The sequence below is a fragment of the Mus caroli genome, unplaced genomic scaffold (assembly GCF_978045245.1).
Source record: "Mus caroli unplaced genomic scaffold, Mus_caroli_1 scaffold_1, whole genome shotgun sequence".
Lineage (NCBI taxonomy): Eukaryota > Metazoa > Chordata > Mammalia > Rodentia > Muridae > Mus > Mus caroli.
Genome location: NW_028227256.1, coordinates 55,533,548 through 55,557,126, shown reverse-complemented (window position 1 = coordinate 55,557,126; position 23,579 = coordinate 55,533,548). Strand labels below are relative to the sequence as shown.

The following is a 23,579-nucleotide window of genomic DNA, read 5'->3' as shown; positions in this document are numbered from 1 at the left end:
GGTCAAGGCTAATCCTTAACTGCACTTAGCCTCAGAAGTGTTTTTATAGTTAATTCCCACCAACTCTCACCACAAACAAAGGGACTGTTTTCTTTCCATTATCCCCCATGCTCCCCAATAGCTCTCACTATGAAGGACTTCATGAAATACCCAGAGACTAATGAAAAACTAACCTGGAAGAATTACATACTGCACAGAAAAAAGTTTAATATTTTTTATTACTTCTGAGAATTTCATGCAGTGAATGCTGATGATATTCACCCCTTTCTCACCCCAGGTCCCTGCTCCCATCATTCACCCCCTCTGTTAACTTGTCCCAGGTCCATGCTCTGGTCATTCACCCCTTCTGTTAACTTGCCCCAGGTCCCTGCTCCCATCTTTCACCCCCTCTGTTAACTTGTCCCAGGTCCCTGCTCCCATCATTCACCCCCTCTGTTAACTTGCCCCAGGTCCCTGCTCCCATCATTCACCCCTTCTGTTAACTTGTCCCAGGTCCATGTTCTGTTATTTACCTCCTCTGTTAACTTGTCCCAGGTCCATGCTCTGGTCATTCACCCCTCTGTTAACTTGCCCCAGGTCCCTGCTCCCATCATTCACCCCCTCTGTTAACTTGCCCCAGGTCTCTGCTCCCATCATTCACCCCCTCTGTTAACTTGCCCCAGGTCCCTGCTCCCATCATTCACCCCCTCTGTTAACCAGGTTCATGTTCCAGTCTTGCTTTCTTACTCATGCATCTTCAAGTTTTCTTTTTTTTTTCAAGACAAGCTTTCTCTGTGTAGCCCTGGCTATCTCAGAACTTGCTATGTAGAGCAGGTTGGCTCTGAGCTCAGAGATCCTCCTGCCTCTGCCTCCAGAGTGCTGGGATTAAAGGTGAACCCATGGAATCCAGTTTGTGTTGCCCAGCTATTCTTGGGAGAGGGACCTGACTTGGAGTGTGATTGGCCCACCAAAGGTTGCTCCATTTTAAAAAAGCAAAACAAAACATACATCTAAGTGATAGTATACAGACTGGGTAGGTTATATTTAAAAACGTGTGTGTGTGTGTGTGTGTGTATGTGTGTGTGTGTGTACAACAATTAATGAGAAAAGAGGTCATGTATTTGAAATTGGTACATTACATAGAAAGATTTGAAGGGAGGAAAAGGGGAAATGATGTAAGTGTAACCTAAAAAGCAAAAGAAATCCTAAAAAATAAATTAGACTCATCCACACAAAAGTGCACAGATAAGCCATGTGAACTGTGGAGAGCACACATCAGTAGGGAGGGAAGAAGAGCTTCTTCCGTAGTGTGAAGGAGGGCTGTGGCATCTGCTTTCCCTTGTTCCTCCTGTCGTCTTTATTGCTCACATCATAGTTCACGCCAGTCAGGATGCTGAGAATGTTGTCTCCTCTGAAAAAGAAAGCAGCACAAAGCATATGGGGCAAGGCAATGTCCACCATCTCAATGGCGGTTGCACCGTCTCACTGGCAATGTACACCACCTTACTGGCTTTGCTCACCATCTCACTGGCTGTGCCACCTTCTCACTGCTGTGCCCACTGTCATACTGGTTGTGCCCAGCATCTCACTGGTTGTGCCACCCACTGTCTCACTGGCTTTGCCACCCACCATCTCACTGGCTGTGCCACCCACTGTCTCACTTGCTGTGCCCACCCTCCCTCTGGCTGTGTCCACCACCTCACTGGCTGTGCCTGAGGTAGGTTCTCTAGTTCTGTCTCTCAGAGAGAGCATCGGACATTTGCAGTTGAAAGTCACTGAATGAAGACCTCTCGCCGCTGTCCTGGCGACTCAGTTTCCTCAGCGCACACAGAGTTACCTTTTGTGTACTTGGAATCGCTGCTGGTTACAAGAAACCAGAGTTCCTATCAGATTTGCTTTCCTCTCTGTTAACCTATGTTCCTCCATGTTTCCCATGTCGCCATTTGGACCTCACAAATGCCTCCCCCTCTCCCCCCAGTACCCTCTGTCTAAATCAGCATTGCTCCTACAGGATCATCCACAGATTTCTACCAAATGTAGGCAAGTAAAGGCTAAGCATTTCCCGTAGCTACCTCCCCACCTCTGACACCAGCCGTCTGAGCTGTGGTGCACCCTCTTCGTCAATCTGCATAGCTGACATGGATCCTGTAGGACTCAGGGTCTGTGCTACGAAACGAAAGCACTGCGATAGTGTTCCTGTCTACGCTCCACATGCCATGGGAAATTCTCACTCTTCAGACACCAGACAATAAGACCGAGATGTAAAAGGAGCCCCTAGAAGGGCTCCTCGTTGTTCAGCTATCAGCCGGGTGTAAGTGGGGGGGAACCTGAAGTATGGAGTCCTAATTTAACTGGAGATGAACCATATGCCATAGGGCTGTCATCCCACATTTGTGACTTTTTAGCAGGTCAAATTAGTAGAGACATAAAGGTCTCCTGCTCTTCAGTATAGTCACAGTTTGCAAAGAAGATTCAAGGCTAGATAGCAATTAGAGGATTTCTTTCTTAATTTAAAAAAATTATATTTACTTATGCACACAGGCACATGACATGGTTCACATGTGGTAGTCATAGGACAATTTTAAGGAGTTGGTCTTCTCCACCGTATAGGTCCCTGGGTATTTAACTCATGTTATAAGACTTGGAACCAAGTGCCTTTACCCAGTGAGCCATCTTGCCAGCTCTAAAACATGACTTCTGACAAAGCTGGTAATGGACAGTTCAACCCCAGGAAATGAGTAATTCTCTAGATGTTTTGTGCTTGACTAATTTGGCCAGCAAAGTTAATCTTAAGTTTTCAAACAGGAACACTGGAATGCTCCCCCTTGGGGTTTATGGGTGCTCCCTCCAGTCCTCAATGCAGCCTCTACAGCTCCGGGTGCCTTAGGGTCATTAAGGGTTACTTCCCTGAAGATCCCATCGCCTGAACACACTAGGCCGCCTTGGACTGGGGGTTGCTGCCACCTGCGGTCGCCCTGAGCCCTGGCTCATACCCAGCCAGCAAAGCCAGTAGAGGAGCTGCAGTCCTCCGCGCCCTCCCGGGCTCCGCCCGCGATCCCCTGTGCGCCAGCGCCGGGCCGGGATTTAGGGTCCCGGGCTCGCGCAGTGTCGCGAGTAGCGCGCGGGTTACACCGCGCAGGTCACGTACCTGTCCGCCCCTAAGTGGCCGCTTGAGAGGCTCAGGTCTCAGAGACTTCGCTGCATACCTTAGGGTCCCCAAAATGGAGACGCCCAGAAACCGAAAGCAGACTTGGCAGCAGGCACGGCTTCTCTGAGCCCTGGCTCGCACCCTGGGCCAGCTTTAGAAAAGACAAAGGTTCTCTGAGCAGTAAGCATGGAGGCCGAAATGCGTTCTCTCCAGACCCTTAACCTTTACTTGACTTTATAAAGACAAAAAAAAAAAAAAAAAAAAAAGTTTTTGGCTAGATATGTATCCCACTTTTAAATACAGAAAAACACAAATAAAATAGCAAATACCTTTATTTCTACCAGTCTGAACATGTGGGCTTCCTTTCTTATCCGGTGGAGTCGCCCCAATGGGAGGAGACAAAGTGTCAACACATTTTCCCTGTTACTCTCTTGCATGGGCCTGTCCTGGAGAGTGGTTAATATACATAGCAACACTCCCCTGGAGAAAACTGACTTTCCCTTACCCAGCAGCTATCAGTTGCACCTAGCTTCTCGGTCAGGGGCAGGACGCTGTCCACTTCCTTGTCTCAGTGCTGGGATTTTGTCTGGTGTTAGCCTGTACGAGTCTTGTGTGTTTTAGCAAAGCCTCCGTGGATTCATGTGTGCATTAACATTAGTTTGGTTGTGTCAAGAAGAATTTCCTTGGGGTTATCCACTCTCTATCTCTTCCAGGCTTCCCACCTTCTCTTGTGCATAGATCCCCAAGCCTTGAGTGGAGGGTGTGATAAACACATTCCATCTAGATCTGAGTGCTCCAAAGTCTCTTCCTCACTCACTGTCTAGTTGTGGGTCTCTGGTAATTCTCATCTACTACAAGAACTTCTCTGACCAAGGGTGAGTGAGGCACTGAACTATGGTTATGGGAATCCATCATTAGAGGTCTGCTTGTTACTTTGTTCTTTTAGTAGAATAATAGGAGGCGATTTTCTCTCTAGTTTCAGGTTCTTGGCCAATTTAACTGTCATAGATGAGATGCATCTCCTGGAGTGGGCCTTAAATCTGATTTTTAAAAAGTGGTCGGTTCCTTCCATAACATTGATGTCACTATTGCACAGGGTATACCTTGCAGGCAAGTCACAGATGTATGTCACAGGATATTAAGGTCAAAATTATTTAGGATCTTGAGTTTTGGATCATTCTTAAATCTAAATACCACTCAAAAAATTACCATTTGATTTACTTTTTAACAAGGCAAGCATGATTGGGACAAGGAGATGTCTCCTCCGGTAAATGTGCTTGCTGCCAAACCAGACCACCCCAGCCCCATCCTCGAAGGTCTTGTGGTGGAAGAGGACAAGAAGCAAAGGAGAGAATCAGCTCTACAAGTTGTCCTCTGATAACCACGTGTGTGTCAGGGCATGTGTGCCCACACACATAAACATAATAAAATTAAAACTAAGCCTTTAACCTTTAAGCCCCGATCTAAATTACACTTTAAAACGTGTTACTTAAGGGCTGGAGCAGGTGGTACAACTAGGAAATATTTTTCCCTGCTCCCAAAGGCTGATGACTTGTAAAAGTAAAAAGAAAAAACAAAACAAAAAAAAAAAAAAAAAAACCACACACACACACACACACACAGGTGGCCTCCACGTGTGTGCGATGCTGTAAACATGTCAATGCATATATGGAACACACAAAATAATAAAGGAAAAGAGTAAACCATGTAACTCAGCTACAGAATATATATCCCATAAAATAATAGGACACAGCTGTCCCTGGCAGAGTCTGTAACCATACTCGGGTTTGTCTTACTCTTTCCCCGAGCGTTTCTCTACTAACCTCTATTCTTACAACTCATGGTAAAAATGTCGTTTAACCTCAGCCTCTCAAGTAGCTAGGATTCTAGGCCTGTGTTCACCAGACCCAGCTCAAACTTTTCATTCATTCATTCACTAGTATATGATGTTATTTTTTCTTGTGTATCAAGTTTTATTTCTCATTCTTACAGAGTTCTTATAAATAATACTTGGATAACTAAAATTTAACAGTATATATGTCCTTTTATATAGGAGAGCATGCTGAGAAGACAAAAATGTTGTATCAAGAACTTTTAGGGGGCTGGAGAGATGGCTCAGTGGTTAAGAGCACTGACTGATCTTCCAGGGGTCCTGATTTCAATTCCCAACAACCACATGGTGGCTCACAACCGTCTGTAATGGGATCCAATGCCCTCTTCTGGTGTGTCTGAAGACAGCAACACTGTACTCACATACATAAAATAAGTAAATAGATCTTTTTTTTTAAAGGGGGGGGGTCTTTTAGAAGGGCACGATGGCACACACCTTTAATCCCAGCACTTTGGAGGCAGTGGTAAGCAGATCTCTGAGTTCAAAGCCAGCTTGGACTACAAGAGCAAATTCCAAGACAGCCAGGGCTACACAGGGAAAACATGTCTTGAAAACATAAACAAAAAGTAACTTTTAAATAATGTTGTAAAGAGTTTCCCACAAAATATCTAGTGACATACTGTCCCCAGGTTCATTTTATGAACCCCATCAAGATTTTACCACCTCATAGATAATCTGAGAGTCAAGCATACCAGCCTGTTATAAATACACTTCTATTTCTACCATAGGATCACAGACTTAGAAAGCTCTATACAACTGTAGCCATGTCCCCTTATTCTTAATGAAGAAACAAAGTTAGTTGTCTACTGTTAGGATATTATTGTATTTTCCATTGCTGTATGTCTCCCCATCCTCCAACACCATTTTTTTTGTTTTTGTTTTTGTTTTTGTTTTTTTGAGACAGTCTCTCACTATGTAGTCCTAGTTGGCCCAAAACTTACAGTGGTCCTCCTGCCTCTGCCTCTCCAAGTGCTGGGATTAGTGATGCGCATCATGTATTACCATATCTGGCTCTCTCTCTCTCTGCATATATATATATATATATATATATATATATATATACATATATATATACATATATATATGTGTGTATGTATATATATGTGTGTGTGTATACCTCTATCTGTGTGTATACACACATACACACACACACATATATGTTTTATATTTTGCTGTAAATGTATGTCTGTATGCATGAACATATGGACCTGGATTCCCATGGAGACCATATAACTTCTCATGAGACTAGAGTTACACTGTTTATAAAATATCTTGGTATAAGGTTGACTGAATTTCTTTATGTGAGTCCACTTGCCCCTGGAAGTGCTGGGTTAAAGCTACATGATGGCATTAATTAAGAGAACGTGTCTCTGCGTGTGCACAGATGCATGTGGGCTCCCCTGAAAGCCATGTCCAATCCCATGGAACTAGAGTTACTGATGTTTGTGAAACATCTGATGTGGTGTGGGTGCTGGGAACCAGACTCAGGTCCTCTGGAAGAGCAGCAAGCAACCGTGGCTTCAGAACCATCTTTCCAGTACCGCCAAGCCTTATATTTTTTAAGATATTGAAAAACCTTTTCATGCCGGGCATGGTGGCGCACGCCTTTAATCCCAGCACTTGGGAGGCAAGACAGGCAGATTTCTGAGTTCAAGGCCAGCCTGGTCTACAGAGTGAGTTCCAGGACAGCCAGAGCTATACAGAGAAACCCTGTCTCAAAAAAAAAAAAAAAAAAGAAAAAGAAAAAGAAAAGAAAAGAAAAGAAAAGAAAAGAAAACTTTTTTATAATTTTTAAAAATTTCCAGCTCATCTCAGAAATGTTACATACTCGTTTTTTCATTTTTTATTGGTTATTTTAGTTATTTACATTTCAAATATTATCACCCTCCCCAGTTTCCCTTCTACAAACCCCCTATCCCCTCCGCTGCCTCTATGAGGGTGCTCCCCCACCTGCCCACCCACTCCTGCCTCAGCGCCCTAGTTTTCCCCTACCCTGAGTCATCAAGCTTCCACAGGACCAAGGGGTTCCCCTCCTAGTGATATCCGACAAGGCCATCCTCTGCTACATATGCAACTGGAGCCATGGGTCCCTCCATGTGTACTTTTTGGTTGGTGGTTTAGTCCCTGGGAGCTTTGAGGTGTCTGGTTGGTTGATGTTGTTCTTCCTGTGGGGTTGCAAACCCCTTCAGCTCCTACAGTCCTTGCCCTAACTCCCCCATTGGGATCCCTATTCTCAGTCCAATGTTTGGCTGTGAGCACCAGTATCTGTATTGGTCAGGCTCTGGCAGAGCCTATCAAGGGACAGCTATACCAGGCTCCTGTCAGCAAGCTCTTCTTGGAATCAGCAATAGTGTCTGGGTTTGGTGTATGCAGATGCGATGGATCCCTAGGTAGGGCAGTCTCTGGATGGCCTTTCCTTCAGTCTCTGCTCCACTCTTTGTCCCTGCATTTCCTTTTGATAGGAGGAATTCTGGATTAATATTTTTGAGGTAGGAGAGTGGCTCATCCATCAACCAGGGACTGTGTCTATCCACTGGATAGGATCTCTACAGGTTCTATCTCCTCTTTGTTGAGTATTTTGTCTAATGTCCTCCCTGCTGGGTTGTGGGAACCTCTTGGGTCCCTGGCATCTGGAACTTTCTAGTGGCTATGCCCAGTCCCCCCCCCCAACCCACCGCTACACACTTCCTTTGAAAATCTCCCCCATCTCCTCCCATATCTGAACCGGACCCCCTTTTCCTCTCCCCCTCCTCTCTCCCTCCCAGATCCCTGTCTCCCTCTACTTCCTGAGATTACTTCCTTCCCCCTTCTGACTCTAGGGTTTCCTCCAAGACATTTCAAGGCAGCTGGCACAAAGTATGGCCATCATCAATGTGGTGCTTAGTCTCTGGCTACTAAAGACCGACCCCCATCGCTAGTGAAGGCTCGTTCTGTGGGAAGGTTGTCCACACCAGCAATCATCACAAGCCTGATCAGAAATGGTAGCATTAACTAGATAGGTATGATAAATTCCACAAGCCAGCATAAAGTCAGATCTGTCTAGGATGGCACGAGTTTAAAAATCAGTTCCTAAAATGTCTTTCAACTTGTGTAGACAACTTTTCTCTGCCTGCAACAAATGTCCATTCTCTTTACTCTGAGGGCCTTTTCCATGTGGTCAGTCAGCTCCAACAAGGAAGCGTTCAGTGAGCACAGGAGCATGCCTGGGTCTTCCTCTGTTTTCATAGATATCTCATCTCCTAATGCAATTGTTTCTCACTATTGCCCTTTAAGTTGCACCTTGAATCTCATCCATTTATTCCATAGCATCCAAAAATGCTTTCAGTGATTCTGATGCTGCCAAAACCTCACTCTGAATGCTTATTGGAAGTCCATGGTGTCTAGGAAACAAGTTATGGAGCTGTTTCTTAGGGTCATTAATGATGAAACATCACGATCAAAGGCAATGTGGGGAAGAAAGGGTTTGTTTGGCTTACAAATCCTGAATCACCATCCACTGAGGGAAGCCAAGACAGGAAGTCAAACTGGGTGAGAACCTGGAGGCAGGAGCTGAAGCAGAGGCCATGAAGAGATGCTGCTCACTGGCTTGCTCAGCCTGTTTTCCTATAGCATTCAGGACCCTCTGCCTGAGGGATGGCACCATCCTCAATGGGTGGGGCCTCCTCCATCAATCATTAATTAAGAAAATGCCCTACAGGCTTGCCTAAAGCCCCATCTTATGGAGCTGATTTCTCAGCTGAAGCTCCCTTCTTTCAGATTGCTGAGGACTGGCTTCAGTCGGGGGGCCCCCCTCAGTCAGCGGGAGAACTCGGGGTTCCAGACAGGTTTGCAATGAGTCAGCGAGAAATGACGAAGAAATATGGGACACAAGAGAGTGTCCTGTATCTGAATGTAATTTATCAAATTGAACAAACTTTTTATACAGAAGAAAATAGGGAAGTTAGGTGACATATTTGCAAGGTACAATGAGGTTACTGGATACTTAATGACTCTAACACAAAACAGAAGAATGCAAACACAAAGACTGGCAGGAACTGGGCAATAAAACAACTGAGACAAGTCAGCTCTATCTAAGGTCAGCTATATTCTTAGAAGCCAGTACACTCCCGGGGCAGGGCTTTCACACCTAAGTCATGGTTCTAATTAGGGAGTTCCACTCTAGCTAGCCTTCTCATAAATAATGTAATACACTGAAACTACAGCCCGATCTAAATCATTAGATTCCTAAACCATTGTAAATTCCTATATATGGGAGCGACTCGACTTTTATTCTAAGTAATAGTTTGGGGGGACTTTCTACAAAAAAGTAATGTAGTCTGCCACACATAACTATAATAAGAATTCTAAACTTACTTTGCTAAGCTTGCCCTGGGATTTCTAACTCTATGTAGTAGATAGTAATGCCTGATTTCTTTCACTATCTCTCTTACAATCCTAGAGGCAATTCTGAATGTCACTGAATAGGCAACATTCTTACTGAATTCAAAGCTCATGGTCAGCTCAAGGACTACTTAGGGGCATTGGTGAAGGCCAGGAAGCAAAGTTCAATTATGCTTAGGTATTTGGCAAGTCATTGCTTGGAGGCACTTATAATTAAACAATACTGAGGGAAAACACACAGATCTGTTCAACGACTAAAGCAAGGACATTGGAGCATTCTTTATACAGGATGCCATGCTTCCAGGAAACTAAGTTTCTATGAACTTTTCGCCTCACAACTGCATCCAGGTTTCTAGTCCTGTCACACGTGTCACTATTGGAGTGGATGTAGCAGTTCCCTCTTTCTTTTATCTTTTAGAAAGGGGTTCCAGAATGTCCTGCCTCATCGTAACTACAGATCTCAGAACTCTAAAGATGAGTAGAAACACAATTACAAATAAAATAAGGCCAATAATAATAGCAAGCAAGATTATATATTGAACCCAATCCAAGGGATTCAAAGCACTTAGGTTATTCTTTAAATCTCTGGCCAATTCATCAATGTTCCAAGTATCCAAAGGACTTCTGCTAATATCTGAAATTTCTGCTAACCTAGCCTTAATATTTGCTATATCCTGTTTCAATCCATTGCTAACATAGCATCATAGAGAACTGTAGCTAACTTTCAAACCTGTTTCTAAAAATGACCAGACCAGCCTTCCAAATGAAGAAATAATTATTTCTAATATTGGATTGATTATTAGAAGAATATTGATTATTAGAATCCATAACGAAGTAGGAATAACTGGTCACATTAAAGGAAAGAGAAGATTCATCATAACTTCTCATTATGATTAAGTTTTTGAAGGCAGTTTCCAGTCTCCATGTTCTCAGTCCCACAAGGTCTAAGAGCTTGAAGCAAGGCAGCTTGTCCAATCTGAGATCAGGACCTTATGTCCAAAACAGCCTTCCTGTCTTCATTGTCAGGGCACTCAGCAAGCTCACAGGTCAGCATTGTTCTTTGTCTCAGCATCAGCATGTCTCACTAATCACTGTGGCAGCTAGCATGCTCCTGCAGCATTCTGTGGAAAAAACACAAACATGTCTTCTTCCCCATATTAAATATCTGAATAGGATCATACCACGTGCCAGTATGTGGATCCTTACACTTCACCTAGGCATAAGTTTGCCTGATTGTAGACTATTATAAGGCACTCGCTCAGCAAGTTTTTGGGCATCTAAATTTCAGCATTATAATAAGTTGTTAAAACTTTACTTGGAGGTGAAGAAAGATGATTTTACATTAATGTTCTCTTTGCCAAAGAATTGCGGTGTGCAAATTGAGTAACAATAACTAGAATATGCTCCTAATATGTGATTACTACTGATTACAATTGATAACAATTGATCACAGAATCTTTCTCTTTTTTCTGCAAAGCCTCTTTGTTTCTCACCAGTTAATTTGAATCTCACTTGATAGCACCTAGCAAAGGCTTAAGTTCTCCTGTGGTGGTGAGTTTAAGGTGAGGTCTTGGCCAATTAACATCTCCTGGGAGCTTTCGAAAATAATTTGAAGTAAGCAAATCATCATTTCTTTCTTAAATTTTCTGTACCACAATTTTTCTAGGATAACTAAGACCCTAAATATTAAAAAGATATTGCCTCTGAATCTCTTTTTTGGAGCAACAGTAACTCCCCAGAGCTTTAAAGTTCATTATGTGAAAGCAAAGATTATAAATTTATACCAATCAAAGAATTTTACTGCCTGGCGGTGGTGGCGCATGCCTTTAATCCCAGAACACTTGGGAGGCAGAGGCAGGCAGATTTCTGACTTCAAGGCCAGCCTGGTCTACAGAGTAAGTTCCAGGACAACCAGAGCTACACAGAGAAACCCTGTATCAAAAAACCAAAAAAAAAAAAAAAAAAAAAAAAAGCCCAAAATTTTACTTTTTCTAGTTATAATTATAAGATAAAAAGCACTTTGTCATTTGCTAAACACAATAATCACTATTACAGAGAATTTTCTAGGAAAAAAACAACTATCAGCTTATTTGCCTTAGAACTAAGAGGTTTAGACTCCTTCTTTTAAAAAAGCAAAAACAAAACAAAACAAAACAAAAAACCCCAAAAACAAAAACAAAAAAAAAACAGTTTTCAGCAGGGCCTCTCCTGCTGAGCTTGATTTTTGGCTAAAGTACTGGCCACTCTCAGACTCCGCTGTGCAAACTGAAACTGAAACAGCAGATAAAGTTTTAACCATTTTTTTTCCAACATGAAACATAGAACAACAGTCATTCAGACAATGAAACAAAAACATACATGAATTGACACGTGGATAGATTGGTGCACCAAACATAGACAATACAAAGAGGGTAGAGAACTTGATGTAACCAAAACTAAGGTTTTCTCCTGTAAGGGTCAGAGAGAATTAACAAGATGTCTCCCGATTTCTCTCTGTCCGTGGGAGAGTTCCAAAATCCATTTTCCTCTATTCTTTTTCCTTTCCTGGAGACTAAGTTTCTGTGAACTCTTCGCCTTGGGAATGCATCCAGATTTCTATTCCTGTCACGTGTGTTACTACTGAAGTGAATGTAGCATCAGATGACTATAGCTTATCTCAAGTTGACACAAAACTAGCATGCACCAGCTAACTGTGAAACTAGCATGCACCAGCTAACTGTGAAACTAGCATGCACCAGCTAACTGTGAAACTAGCATGCACCAGCTAACTGTGAAACTAGCATGCACCAGCTAACTGTGAAACTAGCATGCACCAGCTAACTGTAAAACTAGCATGCACCAGCTAACTGTAAAACTAGCATGCACCAGCTAACTGTAAAACTAGCATGCACCAGCTAACTGTGAAACTAGCATGCACCAGCTAACTGTAAAACTAGCATGCACCAGCTAACTGTGAAACTAGCATGCACCAGCTAACTGTGAAACTAGCATGCACCAGCTAACTGTGAAACTAGCATGCACCAGCTAACTGTAAAACTAGCATGCACCAGCTAACTGTGAAACTAGCATGCACCAGCTAACTGTAAAACTAGCATGCACCAGCTAACTGTAAAAGCCAAGAGACAATCTGTTGGTTCTGGGGGTATTTAAACTTGGAGTAAGATGTTGTCCACCAGAAGCATCCTCTGGTTTTACCTTAACATCACTGAGGTAGGTATCCACCCATAGAAGTTTATCCCAACCACAGCTCCTGCCTCTAGAATAAGCCAGTGAGGTGAAGAGAGAGTGCCTGAGGCTCCAAAAGCCATCTTAAACTCCATAAAGCTCATTAGACCAGAGCCTGCTGCATTTTCTGTTAGACTGTTTGATGGGTTCCATTTAGTATTGCTCACAGATGCCAAGCACATAGCAACCCTCTGTCTGCTCTTCCGTTGTAAATCTCTGGGCAACAGTATTAAGAAGTGGAAGCTTCCTCCCTGAGCCAAGGAATCTTTCATAGGCTATTTTCTTGGAGCACTTGATGTCCTGGGAGCCTCAAGAAGCTTTCATCAGAGTCTGAACTTGAAAATGGGGCAATTTGGCATATGCCTTCACTCAAATACATTAATATTGATTTATCAGTTCATAATTTTTAATGGGTGAAAATCTGTATCAATCAATACTTGTTTTGGTATTCAACTTACCCTTATTTGGCCCAGAGAAAACCTTTCAAATTGACTTCATTCTCTTTGGTTCTCTGAGCACTTCCTTGGTAGCTGCTCTAAATGTTCCATGTGCAACCTGTTGTTCCCATGCTCAGTGCTGGAGCCAGGTGTTTCTTCAGGGGTCTTGATGTCCTTTAGTGAAGCATTTAGTATGTAGAAGCCAAGATTCAGGTGCGGAGTGTGCTCATTGTTATAGGCAGGTAAGTTATCTGCTCTAAGGCCCTCAGTGGACAGTGTCAAGTGGTGTGTGTGTGTGTGTGTGTGTGTGTGTGCGTGTGCGTACGTGTGTACGTATGTGCATGTGTGCATGACTCTGTGTGTTTGAGTATGTGTAAGTCTTCCTTATCTCTTACTTCTATACATGTCTGTGTTTCTTGGAAACTACAGGTTCCCACAAGCCATTCTCATTCAAATGCAGAAGCTCAGACTTTATGATGTTTCTCTTTTGCATTTCTCTAATTCCCCTTTCCAGTGAAATTTCAACTAAACTGAGGAAGCCTGTATACAGTCAGTCTCCTGATGCCACTGCTGTGTCTCCTGCTTGACTATCTTCTCAGCCTCCTGGGCACCGGAACTCCCCACCACACAGCCACTCTGCCTCATGGCCCCATTGTTCCTTAATGACTTTAGGATTGTCTTGTTATGAATGGAAAGGATGTAGGGGATAAACTTCTAAACTTTGTGAATGGAGGCTGTGACTATAGTTTATGTGACTATAGCAAGTGGGGAGCACTTGCTAGGATGTATGAGCACCCTAGCACTATTAAAAATGAAAAGAATGGGACTCCTCCGAACTTAGGAACTTAGTCTGCACAGGTGAGAGGGTGCACCACAGAAGCAGACAGCTTCTGGGACAGGCGGGAGCCACAGAGCTGCTGAGGCAGCACCCTTTTCGGGCCGCAGACATCCGGCCACCCTCCCGGCCAGAGGACAGGTGTCTGCCTGGCTCGGAAGCCCTCTGCCTCAGGAGCAGCGGGCATCATCTTGGTTCCGGGACTCCACTGAACTTAGGAACTTAGTCTGCACAGGTGAGAGTGTGCACCACAGAAGCTGAGAGCTTCTGTGACCTGCCAAAGCAACACAGCTTCTGGGAAAGGTCCTGTTTTGGGCCGCCTTCTTCGGCCAGGAGGAGGTCCAAACGCAAGATATCTGTGCACCTTCCCTGTAAGAGGAGAGCTTGCCAGCAGAGAGTGCTCTGACCACTGAAACTCAGAGGAGGGAGCCTGTCTCCCAGGTCTACTGATAGACGGTAACAGAATCACCAAAAGAACAATCTCTAAACAGAGTCAACTATAACAACTAACTCCAGAGATTACCAGGTGGCAAAATGTAAACTTAAGAATCTTACTAACAGGAACCAAGACCACTCACCATCATCAGAACCCAGCACTCCCACTTCGCCCAGTCCAGGGCACCCCAACACACCCGAAAAGCTAGACCTGGATTTAAAAGCATATCTCATGATGATGGTATAGAGGACATCAAGAAGGACTTTAATAACTTCACTTAAAGAAATACAGAAGAACACTGCTAAAGAGTTACAAGTCCTTAAAGAAAAACAGGAAAACACAACCAAACAGGTAGAAATCCTTACAGAAAAACAGGAAAACACATCCAAACAGGTGATGGAAATAAAACCATACTAGATCTAAAAAGGGAAGTAGACACAATAAAGAAAACTCAAAGTGAGGCAACGCTGGAGATGGAAACCCTAGGAAAGAAATCTGGAACCATAGATGCGAACAGCAGCAACAGAATACAAGAAATGGAAGAGAGAATCTCAGGTGCAGAAGATTCCATAGAGAACATCGGCACAACAATCAAAGAAAATGGAAAATGCAAAAAGATCCTAACTCAAAACATCCAGGAAATCCAGGACACAATGAGAAGACCAAATCTACGGATAATAAGAGTAGATGAGAATGAAGATTTTCAACTCAAAGGACCAGCAAATATCTTCAACAAAATTATAGAAGAAAACTTCCCAAATCTAAAGAAAGAGATGCCCATGAACATACAAGAAGCCTACAGAACTCCAAATAGACTGGACCAGAAAAGAAATTCCTCCCGACACATAATAATCAGGACAACAAATGCACTAAATAAAGATAGAATACTAAAAGCAGTAAGGGGAAAAGGTCAAGTAACTTATAAAGGCAAGCCTATCAGAATTACACCAGATTTTTCACCAGAGACTATGAAAGCCAGAAGAGCCTGGACAGATGTTATACAGACACTAAGAGAACACAAATTCCAGCCAAGGCTACTATACCCAGCCAAACTCTCAATTACCATAGATGGAGAAACCAAAGTATTCCACGACAAAACCAAATTCACACATTACCTTTCCACAATTCCAGCCCTTCAAAGGATAATAACAGAAAAAAAAAAAAAGAAAAAAAAAAAAAAACAATACAAGGACGGGAACCTCGCCCTAGAAAAAACAAGAAGGTAATCCCTCAACAAACCTAAAAGAAGACAGCCACAAGAACAGAATGCCAACTTTAACAACAAAAATAACAGGAACAAACAATTACTTTTCCTTAATATCTCTCAATATCAATGGTCTCAACTCCCCAATAAAAAGACATAGACTAACAAACTGGCTACACAAACAAGACCCAACATTTTGCTGCTAACAGGAAACTCATCTCAGAGAAAAAGATAGACACTACCTCAGAATGAAAGGCTGGAAAACTATTTTCCAAGCAAATGGTATGAAGAAACAAGCTGGAGTAGCCATTCTAATATCTGATAAGATTGACTTCCAACCCAAAGTCATCAAAAAAGACAAGGAGGGGCACTTCATTCTCATCAAAGGTAAAATCCTCCAAGAGGAACTATCAATTCTGAATATCTATGCTCCAAATACAAGGGCAGCCACATTCATTAAAGAAACTTTAGTAAATCTCAAAGCACACATTGCACCTCACACAATAATAGTGGGAGACTTCAACACACCACTTTCACCAATGGACAGATCATGGAAACAGAAACTAAACAGGGACACAGTGAAACTAACAGAAGTTATGAAACAAATGGATCTAACAGATATCTACAGAACATTTTACCCTAAAACAAAAGGATATACCTTCTTCTCAGCACCTCATGGTACCTTCTCCAAAATTGACCACATAATAGGTCACAAAACAGGCCTCAACAGATACAAAAATATTGAAATTATCCCATGCATCCTATCAGATCACCATGGAATAAGGCTGATCTTCAATAACAAAATAAATAATAGAAAGCCAACATTCACATGGAAACCGAACAACACTCTTCTCAATGATACCTTGGTCAAGGAAGGAATAAAGAAAGAAATTAAGGACTTTTTGGAGTTTAATGAAAATGAAGCCACAACATACCCAAACTTATGGGACACAATGAAAGCATTTCTAAGAGGAAAACTCATAGCTCTGAGTGCCTCCAAAAAGAAACTAGAGAGAGCACACATTAGCAGCTTGACAACACACCTAAAAGCTCTAGAACAAAAGGAAGCAAATTCACCCAAGAGGAGTAGACGGCAGGAAATAATCAAACTCAGGGGCGAAATCAACCAAGTGGAAACAAGAACTATTCAAAGAATCAACCAATCGAGGAGCTGGTTCTTTGAGAAAATCAACAAGATAGACAAACCCTTAGCCAGACTCACTAGAGGGCACAGGGAAAGCATCTTAATTAACAAAATCAGAAATGAAAAAGGAGACATAACAACAGATCCTGAAGACATCCAAAACACCATCAGATCCTTCTACAAAAGGCTATACTCAACAAAACTGGAGAACCTGGATGAAATGGAGAAGTTCCTAGACAGATACCAGGTACCAAAGTTGAATCAAGATCAGGTTAATGATCTAAACAGCCCTATATCCCCCAAAGAAATAGAAGCAGTCATTAATAGTCTCCCAACTAAAAAAAGCCCAGGACCAGATGGGTTTAGTGCAGAGTTCTATCAGACCTTCAAAGAAGATCTAATCCCAGTTCTTCACAAACTATTCCACAAAATAGAAACAGAAGGTACTCTACCCAACTCATTCTATGAAGCCACAATTACTCTGATACCTAAACCACAAAAAGACCCAACAAAGATAGAAAACTTCAGACCAATATCCCTTATGAATATTGATGCAAAAATACTCCATAAAGTTCTTGCTAACCGAATCCAAGAACACATCAAAACAATCATCCATCCTGACCAAGTAGGTTTCATCCCAGGGATGCAAGGATGGTTCAATATACGGAAATCCATCAACGTAATCCAGTATATAAACAAACTCAAAGACAAAAACCACATGATCATCTCGTTAGATGCTGAGAAAGCAGTTGACAAATGTGTGTGTGTGTGTGTGTGTGTGTGTGTGTGTGTGTGTTGCAAGCGTGCATGTGTGCTGCTGTTGAAGGAGGCCAGAAGAGGGCATCAGATTCCCTGGAGTTACAGGAAGCTGTTAGCATCGTGATATGGCTGGGAACTGAACTCTGGTCTTCTGGGAGCAAGCACTCTTAACTGCTGACCAGTCTCTCAAGCCCCTATTTTCTGTCTTTTCAATGGAAAGAACTGGTTTTCATCTTAGAGTTAAGAATTATACTGGATTTTCATTTTCATTTTTAAAAGTCTAACTTTTTAAAATTGTGAAATATATATAATATTTATAAAAATGCTGGCATCGTGACCAAAGTTGTAAAGAGCCTAGATGTCTATAATCTGTAGAATAGATAATAAAATGTAGTACATTTGTATAATGGAATATTTTTCAGCTGTTAGAAAAAATGTAATTATAAAATTTCCAGGTAAACTAAGAGTTAGCAACAATTACCCTGAGTAATCTAACCCAGATCCAGATCCCCAAAGAAAAATATTGCATGTTTTCTCTTCCATATAAATGTAAGATTTGGTTTTTAAATATGTCTGTTTTAGTCCAAATAACCACAGAGGTTAGATAGCTAGTAAGGAACTTGGGGTGAGGAGGGGATCTTCGAAGGAAGAAACAATAGAATACAGTGACGTGGAGATGAAGGAGATGTTAGGACAACTGGAGTGAATGAGGAGCTGGGGGAGGGCAGGATAAAAGAAGGAACATGAAGGGAAAGGCAATCACCAATATTACCCTGCTACCGACCTTTCAACCTACAACAGCAAACTGCTCATAAGATAGACCAGTCAAGGTAACTTTTATTCGCCAAATATCTGCTATTCTGACTTCTCTCTCAGCCTCTGACTGAGTTGCTCTGCTTGGCCTCCTACTGACTTTGTCAATCTGTTCTAATCTTTTGGCTCCTTCTCCTTGTCTGTCTTGTTCTGTCTTCACCTATGTGTAGTTTGTCCCCTCTCTGTAACCTGTCTCTCTATCACTGTCGCAGTAAAACTGCCCCTCCCCCCCTCTCTGCTCTGTCCTCTTATGTAGCTTCCCTCTCCTCTCTTGGGAGTACCCTATTCTGTCAAAGCTCCCCCTGCTTCATCACTTTTTCTACCACTAAATTAGACATCCCTGTCAAACATGGATGCTTTCTTCTACTAACTAACTTTACCTTCATTATTTGAGATTAAAGATGTGTACTAAGGCCAGAGCCACAACACAACTAGTATCAAGTTTGTTTGTTTTGTTTTGTTTTGTTTTAGTGAATAACACAATCTCAGGTTTTCTTCAGTAAATAGCACAATCTTGCGGTTCACAGCGTGGTCAAATCCTACAACATATACTGTATAATAGAGGCACAGACGGTATAGGAGTAACTAATCGGTTTCCAAAAATTGGCTTTCAAGCCCACTCCATGAGAAGCAACCATACAGGACACTGATAAAGTGGCCAAGAATCTGAGACTAGCTAGGTCACGGACCCTAGGGGACACCCTACCACTGTTATTCTACTAAAGGAACATAGCCATATAATGACCCCTAATGACATTGTTATCCCCATAGACCAGACCATCACTCAGTCCTCACCAGACAAGCTGCTTCTTGCAGTAGATGATGATGAACACAGAGGCCCACAACTGGCCATTGAGAAGGGAAAGTGGACACAAAGTCCTGCCCCTAACCAAGAAGCTATGTGCTATTGTGCTATTCCTATTGGCAAAAGGAAAACTCAGGTTTCCCAGGGGAGTGTCACTGTGTATATTAACCACCAGTCCCCATTACCAGGAATTGTTGGCAAGTGAAAAGCAAACTCCATGTTTTTTGTGTGTCTTTTTTTTTTTGAACTTATTGTTTTTATAAGTTTTTTTCTCCATCTTTTAAGAGAAAGTGGGAGGACATTAAATTGGGAAGGTGGGGAGATAGAAAGGATCTAGAAGGAGTTGGGGAGAGGAAAGAATATGACTAAAATATATTGTATAAAAACTTTTTAGCCAGGTGGTGGTGAGGCACACCTTTAATCCCAGCACTTGGGAGACAGAGGAAGGTGGACCCCTGAGTTCAAGTCCATCCTGGTCTACAGAGCAAGTTCCAGGACAGCTAGGGCTACACGGAGAAGTCTTGTCTTAAACAAAACAAAACAAAACAAAACAAAACAAAACAAAACAAAACAAACTAAAAGCTCTTTTAAATTAAAAAAAAATTGTAAACTCAAAAACTGAAATGTAAATTACACTCAAAAAGATATATAAACATTTTTTTGAATTTTTATTTATAGAACTCATGTAGCCTAAGTTGGGTGTAATATACCACGTAGTCAAGACCCCTTTTGAACAACTGACCCTCCTGCCTACACCTCTCAATGGTATGTGCCATTATGCCTGTATAAAAAATAATCTTTAGCAAACAATTTTAAAGACTAAATTAAGGAAGCCATCCAAACAAATGGTGGCAAAATGTTTAAGTGGCTACCTTAAGATAGCTGTGTGGTGTTTTTGTGTGTTTGTTTGTTTGTTTGGTTGGTTGGTTGGTTTGGTTTGGTTTTTTGAGACCTAGGTTCTCTATATAGTCCGATAGTTCTCTATATAGAAGAAGAAGGGCCATTCTGACATCAACAAGGTGGTGACCTGAGAATATACCATCAACATTCACAAGTGCATCCATGGAGTGGGCTTCTAAGAAGCGTGCTCCTTGGGCACTCAAAGAAATTCAGAAGTTTGCCATGGAGGAAATGGGGGCACAGGATGTACATACACATTGACACCAGGCTCAATAAAGCCGTCTGGACTGAGGGAAAAAGGAATGTTCCATATCTCATCCGAGTACATTTGTCCAGAAAACGTAACAAGGATGAGGATTCCCCAGACAAGCTCTACAGGCTGGTAACTTGTGTGCCTGTTAGCACATTCAAAAATCTACAGACTGTCAATGTGAATGAGAACTAACCTGCTGAATGTCAAATAAACTTGCAGAACTGCCTATATATATATAGTTGTATATATATAGGTGATTGCTGTAAAATACTCTCTACTTTGCTACATTATTGAATTTGGGGGTGGGTGATAAGGTCTCAAGTAATCCAGCCTGACCTTAAACTTACTATGTAGTTAAAACTGGCCTTGAACTTCTCCTGACTCTCCTGCTTCAATTTGCCAAGTGTTTGGATAAGGACTGTGTTCCAGTGGTTTCTTAACCACCGTTGGTTCTGATGGGGTGTTTTGCACTGGAATGTTTGGGAAGAAAACATTGAACTACATGAAAGAATCCAAACACAAGTAATTTCACAGTGTGTGGATTATTTATACAAAATCCTAGAGCAGACAAAACAAATCTGTAATACATTAAATAGGTGTTGTTTGGTGACAAGAGAAGTGTTGATTACAGATGGGCAGAAGGAAACTGGGGGTGTGTGATGGAAATACCCTACATTTTCCACTGGATGGTCAGAATATGTCTGTCAGAAGTCACTGGACCACACACTGAAAATGAGTTTATAGAAACTATATGCTGATGAAGTTGATTTTTGCAAGACAGATTGAAGAGCTAATTTCCTAAGTGCATCTCATGCATTCGCAGCATCTCAGTGGAAGGTCAGACAAAGCTGTATCCTTGCAAAACCTCCAGTGTCAGGTTATGGAGTCTTCCTTAAACTGACAGATCTAATAGACCTGCTATTCTTCCTTCTCTTCCTCCTTCCTCCCCCTCCACCTCCTTCTTCCCCTTCCTCCTATTCCCCCTCCTCCAAAAGGGTCTTGTGTAGCCCAGACTAGCCTGGAAACAGCTATGTAGTGGAGGGCACCCTTGAACTTCTGATCCTCCTGCCTCCACCTGACAAGTACTAGGAGTGCTAGTGTGTGTCCCGAATTTACTTTATGCTGTGCTGAGTATTAAACCCAGGGCTCTGTGCTAGCACCCTACCAACTCAGCCATATCCCTATCCTGGCAGATGCAACTCTTGTAATTTTCTGCCTGCAGAAGGAAAGTGCACCTGCCTGGGCCTCCAATATGGGGTGGGAAAAGATCAGTGAGGCTTCCTAGCCTTACAATCACAGCTCTCTTCTCTTATTGAAATCCTTTATTGCTTCTCTCACCTTACTCTTGTTGGGCCTTTTTTGGAACTGGTTTGGGCCTTGAAAACTGTCTCAATCACTTCCGCACTATGCAAGTCACTCAGCAAGACCTGCTTAAGCCTGCCTTTGCCTAGCTACTGCTGACATAGACTAACTTTGTTGGCTTTGTCAGTCACCCCATACCCTTCATCACCTTTCCCTTCACCCTAACTCATCTCACCTCAGTTAAAAAAAAAAAAAACAAACCACCTTCTCTCTCAGCCCTTTATAACAAAAGATTGCTACAGTTAAAGAAGCCCCTGCTTTGACAAACTCCCAGCTCGGGGAGGTTATTCTCTGGAGGGCAGCGAGCTACGCCCCAGAGAGACAGGACCTGGTTCTCTCCTCTCAGCCTAGACCTGCCGCAGAGAGCCAGCATACTCTCTCCAGACACATCCTCCCTATCTCCTGGATTTTTCTTTCAAATTTCTCTTTGTTTGCCTTTTAAATGCTGGTTCTGTCCATTCGCATTTGTCAACCATATTTTTCTTTCTCTTTCTTCCTTCCTTCCTTTCTTCCTTTCTTTCTTTCTTTCTTTCTTTCTTTCTTTCTTTCTTTCTTTCTTTCTTTCTTTCTTTCTTTCTTTCTTTCTTCCTTCCTTCCTTCCTTCCTTTCTTTTAAAATATACTTGATTTAGAACCTTGTTTTATTTAAATGTGCTCTTCATGTTACAGTACAACCTTTCAGGGTCAATCAAATATGTGATGTCATGGAGTTTCCCCCAAACTTTTAAAGGCTCACAGCCAGGGTTCTAAACTTCTATAAGGCAGATTCAGTATCCAAAGGAGCACAGCACAGTAACTGTGGCATTAAAACTCATTTTTAAGCCGGGCATGGTGGCGTACGCCTTTAATCCCAGTACTTGGGAGGCAGAGACAGGCGGATTTCTGAGTTTGAGGCCAGCCTGATCTACAGAGTGAGTTCCAAGAAAGCCAGGGCTAGACAGAGAAACCTGTCTCGAAAAAAAAGTCATTTTTATACAAATCAAAAGGAAAGCAACAAAGAATATTATCAAATATCATTGACATCATTATTTAGTGTATGTGTTTTCAACTTTCTGAAGTTACAGGGGAGTTTTAAAAACTATCAAAGCCTGGACTCCACCTCAGAACTTTTTTTTAAAAAAAACTTCCACAGGAATTCTCATGTCATTCAGAGTTGGAATTCATTTCTCTAACGGAGTATCTAATTAAGCAGAAACATGATTAATTCAAAAGCACAGGGAAATTGCAGGCATGCGGGAATAGATTTAGAAACCAAAAGGAAACACTCTGCTGGTGAACAAGTTTTAGCTCTTCCAAGGCTCCAGTTCTTTATATGTTTCCATAGCCACGCATCTTTGGCTTTGTTCTTCCAAAGGTCTGCCATTTTCTGATAAGGTCTTGTCTTCTGACACACTAAAGAACATGACTGCAGAATTTGACAGAAAGAGCTCCTCAAGGTCAGAAGAGAGAGAAACATCAGAGCCTGACGGCCACCAGCTGGTTCAACAACGTCACTAGCTTGGAGGGAGATGCTGACACAGATGGAGGAGAAGCCTGAGTGCAGATACAGCATCTTTGCTTCATACTGCTTCTCTATGCTTGTAATGACCTAGTTCCATTCTGCTGTTCCCCTCTATTACAGGAGAGTCCTTTCTCAACACACAGTAAATACTTAGGCACCCCGTCTCCCTTCTTTTATTTAATGTATATATTAAATTAAAAATATATATCACAAAATGCTTGCGAAGAAAATATAATGCCAAATGAAAAAAGCTAGACACAAAGGCACTATTTCAGTGCCCAGTACTGAAGTTAAAAATAGTCCTGTTTTCCTCCACAGTGCAGGCACAAGCCCCAGGGGAGCGACTCATGGACACATCTCCTCCTGGGACCTATAAAGCTACTTTTATTAGAGGAGGACCATTTGAAGGCAAGCATATGATACATTGTAGCTATTGAGTCTTGGGCTTATTGATGTATGTTATATATACAATTATCTCATGTAATCTTCACAAAGTACCATTGTTTCT

At 42.2% G+C, this 23,579-nt stretch overlaps 1 long non-coding RNA gene and 1 pseudogene across 2 annotated transcripts; one reads left to right on the top strand and one right to left on the bottom strand.

Annotated features, from left to right (window-relative positions):
* Positions 1–246: 246 nt before the first annotated feature.
* LOC115030302 (uncharacterized) lies at positions 247–3,563 on the bottom strand. Of its 2 annotated transcripts, none has more exons than XR_015047268.1 (3): positions 3,457–3,563; positions 3,128–3,359; positions 247–1,390 (listed from the first exon to the last, which is right to left on the bottom strand). It is a non-coding gene; the product is annotated as an uncharacterized LOC115030302 (long non-coding RNA). The 2 variants fall into 2 exon arrangements; XR_003835889.2 differs by having other exon boundaries at positions 3,128–3,278.
* Positions 3,564–17,486: 13,923 nt separating this feature from the next.
* LOC110304179 (large ribosomal subunit protein eL31-like) lies at positions 17,487–20,401 on the top strand (annotated as a pseudogene).
* The last annotated feature ends 3,178 nt before the right edge of the window (positions 20,402–23,579 follow it).